We start from the raw sequence: 13,650 nt of genomic DNA on the forward strand, positions 1-13,650 counted from the left end.
TTGTACAACCACTGTGGAAATCAGTTTGGGAGTGCCTCAGAAAGTTAAAAATAGAATTACTATATGACCCACCAATTTCACTTCTTGGTAAATACCCAAAAGACTTGAAAGCAGAGATTTGAACTGATGTTTGCACACCAGTGTTCATAGCAGCTTTATTTACAATAGCCAAGAGATGGAAACAATCCAAGTGTCTATAAACAGATAAATGGATAAGCAAAATGTGTTATATTACTCAGCCATAGAAAGAAAAAAAGTGCTGGTGCACGTGACGACATGGATGAATCTTGGAGACAATATGTTGACTGAAATAAGTCAGACACAAAAAGATAACATTGTTATTATTATTATATTATGTTATAATATTATTGCTATTTGTATTATGTTACCATATTATGCTATTAATATCTAAAGACAGTAGACTTTAGGTCACCAGGGACCAGAGATAGAAAAGAGGGAGTTTTTACTTAATGGGTACAGAGTTTCTGTTTGAGGTGATGGAAAAAAAAAAAATTAAAAGATGAAAAAAGGGAACCTATAGGTCAAAAGATTGAAAACATATATCAATCAATTATAATATGTAAATTTTATTTGGCCCCTTATTTAACTGTCTTTATATATATATATATATATATATATAGCATTTATGCAACAATTAGAAATTTGTCCATTGACTGGATGATGATAATGAAGTACTATTAATTATATTAGATATGTTATTGGTATAATGAGTTTTTAAAAAGAGAGTTCTCATACTTTAACTATACATATCAAAATATTTCCAGGTTAAAAAGTTAGAGGGGGGAAGCAGATGTGGTTCAAGTGATAAAGCTTCTGCCTAACATATGGGAGGAGCCGGGTCAGATCCCTGGGGTCTCCTGGTGAAAAAGAAGAAGAGAAAGTGTACGTGCATGGCAAGCGAGTGCCCAAGCCAGTGCCCACGTGAGTGCCCATGTGGTGAGCCAGTGCCCACGCGAGTGAGTCATGCAGCAAGATGATGACACATCAAAAAGAGAGACAAGGGGAGAGTCAAGGTGAAGCTCAACAGAAACTAGGAGTTGAGGTGGCACAACTGACAGGAAAGCGCTTTCCACATCAGGGGTCTCTAGGCTCGAATTCCAGTGACTCCTAGAGGAGGGAAAATGAAAAGAGAAGACAACACAGACAGCAAAAACACAGGGTGGGAGGAGGGGAAGGAGGAAACTGATAAATAAGTAAATCTTTAAAAAAAAAGATAGAGGGGAAAATGTAAAATAAAAAAGTGGAAGTGGTGTATCTGTATGTCTCAATAGCTTCACTGATTATTAGTCTCCAGCAAAAATATTTTTTTACTTGCTTGTTTCATCTTCAACATTCCTGTCTGATTTTTTCTTAACCTCTTTTCCTCTGCTGATGACTCATCACTGGGAAATCTGAGATTACTATGGTTAAATTTCCATTATGTTGGTGCCAGCACAAATCTTTCCTGAATCCACTGTATACATCTTGAAATGTCAAAATACTCAAACATCACATTCTTATTTAATATTTATTTTTAAATTACAAGCAAAAACATAAAAAAATTAGATTTTATCATGAAAATATAAAGAATATATGATGTGTGTATAAAGCGTAACAATAAAATGATAACTTGTGCATCCACCACCCAGCTCAAGAAATAGGACATTATCAGGATCCATAGATGTCATCCAAATCACATCCCCCTCTCTGCCCTGATGAGGAATCACTATCCTGAATTTTGCCCTAATTATTCCTTTGCTGTTCTTTATAATTTTACTGCTTAACATTATAGTTTTGTCTGTTTTGATATTTACATAAATAGAATTATACAGAAAGCATTCTTCTGTGTATTATTTGTGGTTGCTACTAAACACTACATTTACAATCGATTTTTACTCTTGTATAGTATTCATTGATGCTAATATTTAAAGATTTATTTCCCCATTCTCATGCTGATAGATATTTTCCCTCTTCCTTATGAATTTGTAAACCATCTTATTTGATTGCAGTCTTTCCTCCTGCATAAAGCTACACTAGAATGGTGCTAGAAAGCATTCTTATTCCTGACTTTAGTGAGAATTCCTCAAATGTTTCCCATTAATAATGATGCTGGCTTTTTGGGCTCAAATATATATTTATGTCATGTTAAGGAAGATCCACCTATTCTCATTTAATTGAGATTTTTTTTAAAAATCATTACTGAATTTTGGTAGGTGCCTGTTCAACTTTTATGGAAAGTATGTATTTTTTTCTAATTAGCTTTTCAATTAAATAAATTGTTAAACATAGAATTATCATTGAATCAAGCTAATGATGCTTTAACCATAAAATTGGTTGCTACCATTTATTTAGGAGTTTAGTATCAGCATTTACCAGTGAAATTCATCTATAGGGTTTTTGTTTTTTACACTAGCATGCTTTTGAACCAATGTCATATTCATCTCATAAAATTAATTTGGAATTATACTTTTTATGCTTCAAGCTGTCTAAACAGCATGGTTTTTATCTTCCCTTGAAAGGTTTGGTATAATTTTCCACTGGAATCAAACGGGCTTGGAGCTTTTCTTATTAACTTCTTCTATTTCTTCTGAGGAGATCATTTTGTTTAGATTTTTCTCTCTCTTCTGATGTAAGTTTTAGTATATTTTCCTAGCAAATTTTGTTTTTATCCAGATTTTCAAATATATTTTCACAGAGCTGAGCAAAGTGCTATCTTATGATACTTTTAATGTCCTTAGTTTCTGATTTTATTTCCTTATTATCATTTCTTGTTTTATGTGTTTGTCCTTTCGTCCTTTTGGATTAGATTATCTAAAGTTGAATCTACTTTATTGCTGTTTCAATAGCTTTTTAGATTTATTTATTTGTACCACTATTAATTTCTTCCTTTTGTATTGCTTCATTTTTTTCTTTTCAGCCAGATGCTAAAATTTCATTAGTTTTTCCTGCTTTGTTATGTTGATAAAAGATTTTAAAAGCTATTGACTGCTTCTAGCTCTATTCTATATATCCTGATGCGGTATTCTCATTAATACACATCTGTAGAAATTCTGTGATTTTAGTTTGTACTTCCTTATTGATCCAGATGTCATTTAGAAATAACTTTATAAATTCTAGGCAAAAGGGATTTTTTTTCATGAGTTAGTTTGTAACTTATAATTTTAAGTCATTATATCACAGAATGGTAGTATTGTTTCTACATTGAGTTTACTGAATTTTTTAAATGAACTAACAGTTCATTTCTGGTGTTTATTCAAAAAACAATGGAAAGGAGATGTATTTTCTATTTTCAGAATACAACTTTTGAGATAAACATTTGTGTATATATTGGATCTACCTTATTATTTTTCTAGTCCTTTAGATCCTTATTTATTTTGGGACCCATTTGACAGTTATTGATTACTAGTCATAAATTATGATCTCCTATTAGTAAAATGTTTCTATTTCTCCTTTTATCTCCTCTACTTCTGCTTTATGAATGTGGCTGATGTCAGAGCCTCACGGTGAATTGCATCCCTTTTCATTATAAGTGCCCTTCTTTGTTTCATTTAACACTTTTTGCACTCAATTCCATTTTATCTGATGCCTTCATTATTGTTTTCATTTATCTGGTAAAGCTCTGCATCCTGTTACTTTAAATCTGAAATTTAAATCTGAAATTTAAATTCTGAATCACTTTGTTTCAGTTGTTTTTCACTTTCAGCGTGGAACTAAATATTGCCTTATATTTGGATCTAAAAAACATTATCCTACCTATTAACAAACAGATATGTTGGATCTTATTTCTACCATATTATTTTGTTGTAGTTTCTGCTTTATAGTTTTTAAAAAGTCATTCTGTGACTTTTATTTATTCATGTATATCTATGTAGTATGTATATATGTGTATAATTCTTTTGCCATTTAGGAAGGTTTATATTCTTGTTCTAGTGACTGCCTTTATAATTGTACTGTTGTGTAATATATTTAATCTTCCACATATTCTCTTATGAGCAATTTTGAAATTAGAAATTTTCCTTTACTTGTCCTTCACTCTCTTCTTCATCATACTATTTTTGGCAATAGTATTAACTTCCTTAATATTTATTGTAGTACAGTTAAATATGTTTACACTTTTACTACTTGATTTGTTATCTTTAATAATATCCTTTCACTCTGGCTATTCAGATAATTTAACAAGCAAACTTACTTTACATTTTAACTTCTTTACCCCTCTCCATACAAATTTTGGTTATTTATATTATATCATATCTACAATGGCAGATTATATGATATTTGCTTTCTATTGTCACTTAGTCCCCTTATTTGGTTTAATCTTAGTTACAAAATTATATACAGGGAAGTGGATGTGGCTCAAGTGATAAGGCCTCTGCCTACCACATGAGAGGACCCAGGTTCAATCCCTGGGGCCTCCTGGTGAACAAGTAGAAAAGAAAGTGTACCTGTGAGGCAAGCCAGTGCCCACATGACAAACTGGTGCCCGCACAGTGAGCCGAATGCCCATGTGGGTGCCCACGCAGTGAGTCGAGTGCCCATGCAATGAGACAAGTGCCCATGCAGTGAGCTGAGTGCCCATGTGAGTGCCTGCGCAGTGAGTCGAGTGCCCACGTGGTGAACTGGAGTGCCCATGTGAGTACCCTCATGGCAAGCCAAGTGCCCACGTGGTAAGCTGAGTGCCCACACAGTGAGATGAGTGCCTGCACGAATGTCAATGTGGAGCCAGTGCCTGCGTGGTAAGCCAAGTGCCTGCACGGTGAGTCAGTGCCCGCACAGTGAGCCAGTACCTGTGCGGTGAGCCAGTGCCTATGCGGTGAGCCGGTGCCTGCATGACAAACCAAGTGTGCAGCAAGCTGAGTGCCTTTGTGGTGAGCCAGTGCCCTTGCAAGTGAGTCACACAGCAAGAGGATGATGCAACAAAACAGAGACAAAGGGGAGAGTCAAGGTGAAGTGCAGCAGAGACCAGGAGCTGAGGTGATGCAATTGACAGGGAACTTCTCTCTACATCAGAGGTCCCCAGGATCGAATCCCACGGAATCCTAGAGGAGAAAGATGAGAAGACAAAAAAAAAAAAAAGAAAGAAAGAAATACAGAAGATCGCACAGTGAATGGACAGACAGCAAAAACAGCAGGGCAGGGGAGAGGGCAGTGGAGGGGAAGAGAGGGGTTGGGAAGGGGCAGGGAGGAGAAGAAAAAATAAAGAACGAAAAAAATTTAAATATAGTTATGACCCATGGCAAATCTCTTTTGTCATAGTTTTTTCACTTATTGGTTTGAGGAAGTAAATCTTTTCTGTAAAAGGCCAGAGAGTAAATATCTTAGAAGCTATAGCCATATAGTTTATCACAACTACTCACCTCTGCTGTTTGAACACAAAAGCAACCATGGACAATACATAAATTAATAGGTATGGCTTTGTTCCAATATAATTTTATTTATAAAAACAGGCAGTGTGCCCATAGGCAATACTTTGTCAACCCCTGCTCTAGACATTTCCTAAGGAAAGACCCACGGAAACAACTTTCTCTGGATTCTTCCATGTTCAAACTACTCTTCCTTTCCTTTAACTTGAAGGACAACTTGACAGACTATAAAGCCTTCAGTTTAAACATTAGTTTCTTAATATCAGGAACGTGGTTCTCCATTGCCTTCTGGTGCAGAATTTTGCTGTGAAGAATATGAGGCCAGACTAAGAGAATTTTTCTCCCTGTAAGTGACTTAATCTTTTTTCCTGGGTCTCCAAAGGGCTTTTTATTTACCTGTGAGGGTCTAATACCTTAAAGGTCTAATACTTTAAGTTTAAAAATCAGGATATATCTTCCTATTAACCATTCTGAGTCAGTTTTTCCTGGTACACAGGTGTATTCAATTGCATTTTTAGGTATTTTTTGTTTTTCAAGAATGCTTTCTTCAATTATATCTTTATTTTATTTTTTAAATCCTGATCTTTCTTTTTTTTTTTAAGATTTATTTATTTTTATTTATTTCTCCCCTGGCCCCCCCTTCCCCCCTCTCCCTTTGTTTGCTCTCTGTCCACTAGCTGTGTGTTCTTCTGTGACTGCTTCTATCCTTATCAGCGGCACCGGGAATCTGTGTCTCTTTTTGTTGCATCATCTTGCTGCATCAGCTCTCCGTGTGGGTGGTGCAATTCTTGGGCAGGCTGCACTTTCTTTCATGCTGGGCAGCTCTCCATACGGGGCGCACCCCTTGCATGTGGGGCTCCCCTGCGCTGGGACACCCCTGAGTGGCAGGGCACTCCTTGCGCGTATTAGCACTGCTCATGGGCCAGCTGCACACGGGTCAAGGAGGTCCGGGGTTTGAACCATGGACCTTCCATGTGGTAGGCGGACGCCCTATCCATTGGGCCAAGTCCGCTTCCCTCAATTATATCTTTATATATGTTTCCCATTATTTTAGCTTTCTTCTTTGGGAACTTAAATTTTCTATATGTTGTCTCTTTTTACTTGTTTCTATACCTATGACTTCTCTGTTTAATTAATTATTGCTTTATTTTTATTTCATATTTTCATGTTTCTCATTTCTATCCTCTATGTAACTTACTATCATATTCACACTTTCTTTTCCTCCTTAAACTTCTTCAAATATTCTATTCTTTTCCATGATAATTTTCATATTTTTTCTATTTCCTTAATTCTCCCAGCTCATTTTTTATTACATCCTGGCCATCTCTTTCATAATTTCTTGCATTTATTCTTTGCAATTGCTTCATTAAGTTTTTAAAATTCTTGCCAGAATACTTACCACAATTTTCATCTAAGTAGCAACATTTTTCTGTTGAATGTCCTTGTTCTGTGGATAAGTTTTCTTGTTGTTTTCCACATTTTGCTCATACAATATCATAAGTAGTTCAAACAACAGTGATGATAAGCATATTTATTTTTTCCTCTATTCTTAAAGGAAATTTGCTAAAATTTTTCCACTATTTTTAATATTGTAGATTTTTTAAACATAATCTTTTCTAAATTATTTTTATTTTATTGATTGCTGCTTTTACCTTGATTACTTCTGCTTTGTTTCTTCTGATTTACTCTATTCCACATCCATTCTAATGCTTAGTTTATAAATAAATATATTCACCATGCTTACTTTTTTTTTAAAGATTTATTTATTTCTCTCCACTCCAACCCCACCCCCACCCCATTTTCTGTTCTCTGTGTCTATTTGCTGCGTCTTGTTTCTTTGTCCACTTCTGTTTTTGTCAGCGGCACGGGAATCTGTGTCTCTTTTTGTTGTGTCATCTTGTTGTGTCAGCTCTCCATGTGTGCGGCACCATTCCTGGGCAGGCTGCATTTTCTTTCACACTGGGCGGCTCTCATTACGGGGCGCACTCCTTGCGCGTGGGGCTCCCCTACGAGGGGGACACCCCTGCGTGGCGCAGCACTCCTTGCACGCATCAGCACTGCTCAGGGGCCAGCTGCACACGGGTCAAGGAGGTCTGGGGTTTGAACCGCGGACCACCCATGTGGTAGGCGGACGCCCTATCCATTGGGCCAAGTCCACTTCCCCCATGCTTACTTTAAAGTGTTGGCTGATTATGCTAATAATTCTGTTTCAGATGGTATAGGCCGTTCAATTTGCTATCTTTCTTTTGAAGAGGTTTTATTCCTCAGGACAATGAGTTAACACTTCCCTGGGAAGTCACCTACTTACTCTTATGGTGCCTATCAAAGAATGGCTGAGGGGAAGTGGATGTGGCTCAACTGACAGAGCTTCTGCCTACCATATGGGAGGAGCTGGGTTCAATCCCTGAGTTTCTCCTGGTGAAAAAGAAAAAGGGGAACATGCCAGCATGGCAAGCCAGTGCCCGTGCAAGTGCCCACATGGCGAGCCAGAACCTGTCAAAGTGCCCGTGTGGTGAGCCATTGTCCCGCGCATAGGTCTCCAGGATTGAATCCTTGTAGAGTCCTAGAGGAGAGAAAATGAGAAGAGAAGACAACACAGACAGCAAAAAACAGCAGGGTGGGAGGAGGGGAAGGGAGGAAAATAAATAAAAATAAATAAATCTTAAAGAAGAACTGCTGAGAATCACCCACTTTTGCTGCTACCCCATTAGGTCACTCCTTACCTCCTCCTGAGTTTTACGTTTAAATCCTAAGAGATGCAGAACCAGGTAAAGCCAGAAAACCTAGGATATAATCCACCAACCTAGTTGCCTGGAAGAGAAGTAAAGGAATGTCTGAATTTAAGGATGAAGATGCAGGCAGTGATGGTCCCAAGGTAGGTGGGAAGACATAAATACAGAAATTAAAAAGCTCTTTGCAGCCCATCCTCTCAGTGCGCAGTCACCCCAACCCCCACAGTCTCTGCCTCACTCCTGCCGCCACCACATTTTGATATTTTAGGAAGATTAGTTTTCTCTGAGTCTCCAACTCAAGTCCAGGGTGTATCACCAGCCTTTCATTTTAGATTCCATAATCATACCTGAAAATAAGGCAATGTGAGTCCCTCGTCTTCAGGAATCTATCTCGGCAGGTGGTCCCTGAGACACTGTGTTTGGCCCTTTTGACATTCCTCATGCTTTTTCTCTCCACCTCCATCCAGTTGACTTTGGTGTATCAACTGGTCTTAGCACCCCTAACAGCAGTCCCCTTGTTTTGTTCTTGCTTTTTCAGAAGAAGAAATGGTAAAATGATGAATACCCCCATCACACTCATCCTGAAAGTCCCTCAGTAGCACGTTTAAAATGTACAGGGTCAGGGTTTCTAGTTATCTTTCTGTGATTGATCTATAACTTGTTATGTGATATCAAGCGTTCAAGTTTTTAAGGCTTGTTTTATGGCCCAGCATAAGGCTGTTTTCATAAATGTTCCATGTATGCTTAAAATAAAAGACTATTCCCCAGTTGTTGAGTAGAATTTTTATATATGTCCATTATATCAAGTTTGTTAACAGTTCAGTTCTTCTCTTTTTTTATTTTCATTTGGATTAACCAAGTGGTTGCTGCTGCTGTTTCTTGGTTTATTTTTCTATTTCATCTCCCCACCCCTCTACAAGTGTCAAAGACATATGCTTTTTGTCTATAGATTTTTTTAAAGTTGTTTCATCTATTCTTTCTACGTAACCTTCCTATGTTCTCATGAAAATTTTCATTTAGAAAAAAATTTTAAATGGTATAACGGACATCCATATAACTAACATTTAGATTTAACAACTTCTCTTTTGCCATTGCTTCATATATATATATAAAAAAGATATATAATTACAAATATATATATGAATCATCTGAAAGTAATTGCAGACATTATAAAACTCCATCGAAATGCTTCATCATGAATCTTCTCAGAATAAGGCATTCTCTCACACAATCAACATAGCATTATTACATAGAGAAAATTAGCAATATTTCCGTCATAACGTCTAATATATATTATCAACTATATTCCACATGTTCCCTATTACCCCTAAATCTTTTTTGTATCCTATTTTCTCTGTACCATTTCAGTGCTCATGCTTTACATATGATTGTGAGATCTCTTTAGTCTCATTTAATCTTAAAAAGTTCCTTCACTGGAGGTGTGTGTATGTTTTTAATAATGACTTTAAGAAGCCAAATGCCTTATAGAATTTACTAGACTCTGTATTTATTTACGTAATCATGGTATTATTTAAATTGTTTCTCTATCCCCTATACCTTCTGTATACTGCAAGTTAAATCTTAAGGTTTGATTAGATTCAGTTTAAACATTTTTCTCAGGAATATTTTATTGGTGATACAGCTATTTTTATTTTAATAAAGTCTAAAGTTCATGGATATCACTGCTAAATTCCCAAACAATAAGAGGGCCTTAAAATGCTTTATGTTCAATAATGTCCTTTTCTACTTATATGCTCTTCTTCTTAGTGTTTGAATTGCAACTTGTTTTTTTTTAATGCTGCAAAAGACATTATTTTTATTGTTCTAAACAGTTGATATTAGTTAGATTTACCCACAATTTTACCAAAATCTTATTCATCATTTTCTGCATTTCAGACCTTTCCTCTGGGATTATTTTCTTTCTTCCCCAAAATTACCTCCTTTTAAAAATAGCTTTATTGAGATATAATACTTATACCATACAATTCACACATTTAAAGGGTACAATTCAATGGTTTTTAGTATATTCATAGATATGTGCAGCCATAGCCACAGTCAATTTTGGAATATTTTCATCATCTCAAGAAGAAACTCATCCATTAGCTATCACTTCCTACCACTGTACATGCCCTCATCCCTGAGGAACCACTAATCTCTTTTCTTTCCCTATGTATTTCCTTATTCTGGACTTTCGAATGAGTGTAATCATCTAATATATAGTCTTTTGTAACTGGCTTCTTTCATTTAACATAATATTTGCAAGGTTCATCAATATTGTAACAGTATTAATACTCCATTCCTTTGTATGGCCAAATAGTATTCCAGCATATGGATATACTACATTTTATTTATCCTTTTGTCTGTTGATGGACATTTGGGTTGTTTCAAAATGTACCTTTCATATCTCCCTTGGTAATAAACTCTGTTTTTGTTTATATGAAAATGTCTTCTTTCCTTTGCTATTACAAAAGACAGTTTTGCTTGGTATAGAATTGTAAATTGACATTTATTTCCTTCAATCATCTTCTATATTCTTCTAGCTTCCAATTGTTGTTGAGAATCAACTATCAATCTAAACCTTATTCCATTTATGTAATTTGTCTTTTATCTCTGACTGTTTTTAAGTTATATGACATGTAATTCCAAAACCTAAAGGTTTATTTAGCAGGCCCGTTCTGCTGCATGTTGTTTCTGCTGGCTGTCATTTGGAATACCATTTAGCCACGAGTATTTTATGGGTGTTTTGTTTTGTTTCGAATTTTGGTTTTCTACTATGAGCACATCTTCCTTGGAATTATATCTGTAAGAGTTCTTTAAAGACTGAGCTCCACATTCCAAAGAAAAATTGCATTTGCTTTTGCCAAGCTCTTGTATGCAGTACTAACCTGGGCCGTGTTAAATCAAATTTTTGCCTTTAGGTTTCTCAGTACACATAGAGAGGCCGATTTATCCACAAGAGGTCAAATAGATCAGTTTGTGGTTATGGTTCTCAAGGGAGATTTGTTTCCCTCCACACAGCTCCAAGGTTAAAATAGGTAAGTTTTCTTTACTGTCCTCTTTTAGTAGGTAGATTTATTTCTCACTAATTTCACAGTGAGTATAATCTGTGGAATCCCAATAATAAGACTCCCCACCTTGAGCAAACCCAAGACTTTATCTATAATTTCTCATGCCCAAATAGTAGCAGTATCATCAAGGTATGACAAGTATTCTCTTGAATCATCAGCTAAGCAGTTGATTTTATAATAAATCTTTTTTTTTCCTTTGAAAGTCATTCATTTATCTGGTACAAGTGAATAAGGTCACTATAACATTAAACTCTTTTCTATAACAATGTAAATAATGTATACACATCTTAAATTTGGTAGGTAATAAAAGTTAGAATGCCATCATTTTTCAATATAACAGAAAAATAAATAAAACTTAAATACTTTAACCCAACATTTGGTATTGACAAATCAGTAGTGTCAACTTCATATATGAAGGACAGCATCGTCTGGTTTTTTAAAAAATCCTCAATATGTCATGGTATTTGGGTTAAAAATATTTAGAATATTAAGTATGTCCTTTTTGCTTAAAGGAATACAATATAATCACCATCAAGCTGCTTTCATAACTCATTTTTAGGTGGGGTAAAGTGACCATTTATTTGGTCCATGGTCCACGTCTGCCAAACCAAAACCTTATGTCTATAAGATTTCACTTTTGTAAGCTACAATACATACTGACTAGGCTGTCAGTCCCTCACAGCTTTTAGAAAAAATATCTACATTTGTCCTTACAGAGTCAAAATGTTACACCATCATTTGTTAAAAAAAAAAAGAAAGAAAGAAAGATGCACACTCACACTGTGAAGTTATTAGGAAAATACTCTTGCAAATAAACTATATAAAGATAAAATACACTTCAAAGGTATGTGGGTGATTTCATTGTTTTTGTTTTTGTTTTTACAATAGTCTATAAAGTGCAGAGAAATCCTAAGTAATGGGAAAAACTATTCCCTATAACAGTTTAATTACAGCAGCTTTTGCATAGCAATACTTGGAGGAAGTTGGACACTTAAGGTTTTTCAGGAAGAGAAGGATGGAAGAGGATCTTCTGAATCAGATTTTTTTTGGGGGGGCCATAAATCTGCTTTCTTCAGGAATGGTTACAGATGCCAAATCTCCATTAAGTGTATTTCTTGAACAGTGAACAAGTCTATCTGGGTCTTCAAGGGGAATATCATTACAAGAATCTGTATCTGAGTAGGTTCTTCAGCGTCGTTGGGCTAATCGGTGTTGTGTAGATCCTGGTTCTTTCATAGAGTGGATACTCCTCTCTCAACTGCAAGAACCAGAATGGCCGACAGAAGCTTCACCATTTGAAGGTGATACTGGAGAAACTAAGGGATCCAGATGGGGCAGTTGAAACATCTCAGGGTTAAACTTGGCATTTGCTATCTTCACAGTCCTCAAGTGTTGTGATGAATGTATTGCAGGTGGCACTAAGCAAAGAGGAGGCTTCATTCATGTTCTCCACATTGGAAGATGAATGACTCTCATCGTGGTGAACAAACTCTTGGATTGTATGAACTTGCTGCATTAGGAGGTCACAGTAGAGGCAGAGTTCAGACATTTTGGTTTTCAGAGATTCATTGGTTTCACTTATTTCTTTTTCTTTCTTAGTCCTAGTATCAGTCAAACAGGCTTTGGAGCTTCCCAGAGCAACCAGCCACCTCTGTCTTTCAGCCGCATTCACCTCTTTCAAGTAGAAATGCTGCTCTCCCGGAAGGCTTAATTCCATTCTTGTGTTGTCTGCTGAATGGACTTTAATTTCACAAACTGCCATCTTTATACTTCCTTTGCTTCCTTTACAAACATCCTGTGACTCATAGTAGGATAGGATTCCATTATCTAAAACAAAGCAACGAGGCTGCCAACCTGTGAGCTAGTTGGTCCACTTGTACAGAGCCGCCTCCGTGCTTCAGAGCCCGGCGCCGCGCATCCTCCTGACCCGGCTCCGGCCGCGCAGAGCCCTGGCCAGGCCTTCCAGGCCCGCCTGCCCCGGGCGCCCAAGCCGACACCCCGCCGCCCTCAGCCCGCGCGCCGCCGGGGTGGCGGCCCTTAGAGGCCCGCACGGCGGGTCCGCGTGGAGCTCGGGTCGGCCACGTGCGAGCTCTGGCATCTCCGGGCGAGTCGCGGCGGTAGCAGCGGTGACTACAACGCGGCCGAAGCCGGCCTCCCGCTTGGGCTTCCGCAGCCCGGCTGCTGCCTCGCGCACCCCAGCGTTTCCTCCTCCTCGCCTATAATACATCTTTAAAGCATATCTTGCTGCTTGTCTTTGTTTTGTTTAGAATAGTCATTCAAAGTATCTGACCTGCCATATTGAAAGAAATGTAAATAATTGTTTAGCTCCCATTATTTCTGATATAAGAATAAAGTAGTTTATCGATAAGGATGCTATCAGTTATAAGTAACAGAAAATCCTACACAAATTGACTAAAGGATAAGGAAATGTATTATCGATCATAAAAGGAATAATGGGAGGCATTAGTTCTACTCTGACACTTCCCCTTT

General features: G+C 37.0%; 1 pseudogene; it reads right to left on the reverse strand.

Annotated features, from left to right (window-relative positions):
* Positions 1–12,036: 12,036 nt before the first annotated feature.
* LOC101419434 (pleckstrin homology domain-containing family A member 3 pseudogene) lies at positions 12,037–13,387 on the reverse strand (annotated as a pseudogene).
* Positions 13,388–13,650: the final 263 nt, after the last annotated feature.

The sequence above is a fragment of the Dasypus novemcinctus genome, chromosome 5 (genome assembly GCF_030445035.2).
Source record: "Dasypus novemcinctus isolate mDasNov1 chromosome 5, mDasNov1.1.hap2, whole genome shotgun sequence".
NCBI lineage: Eukaryota > Metazoa > Chordata > Mammalia > Cingulata > Dasypodidae > Dasypus > Dasypus novemcinctus.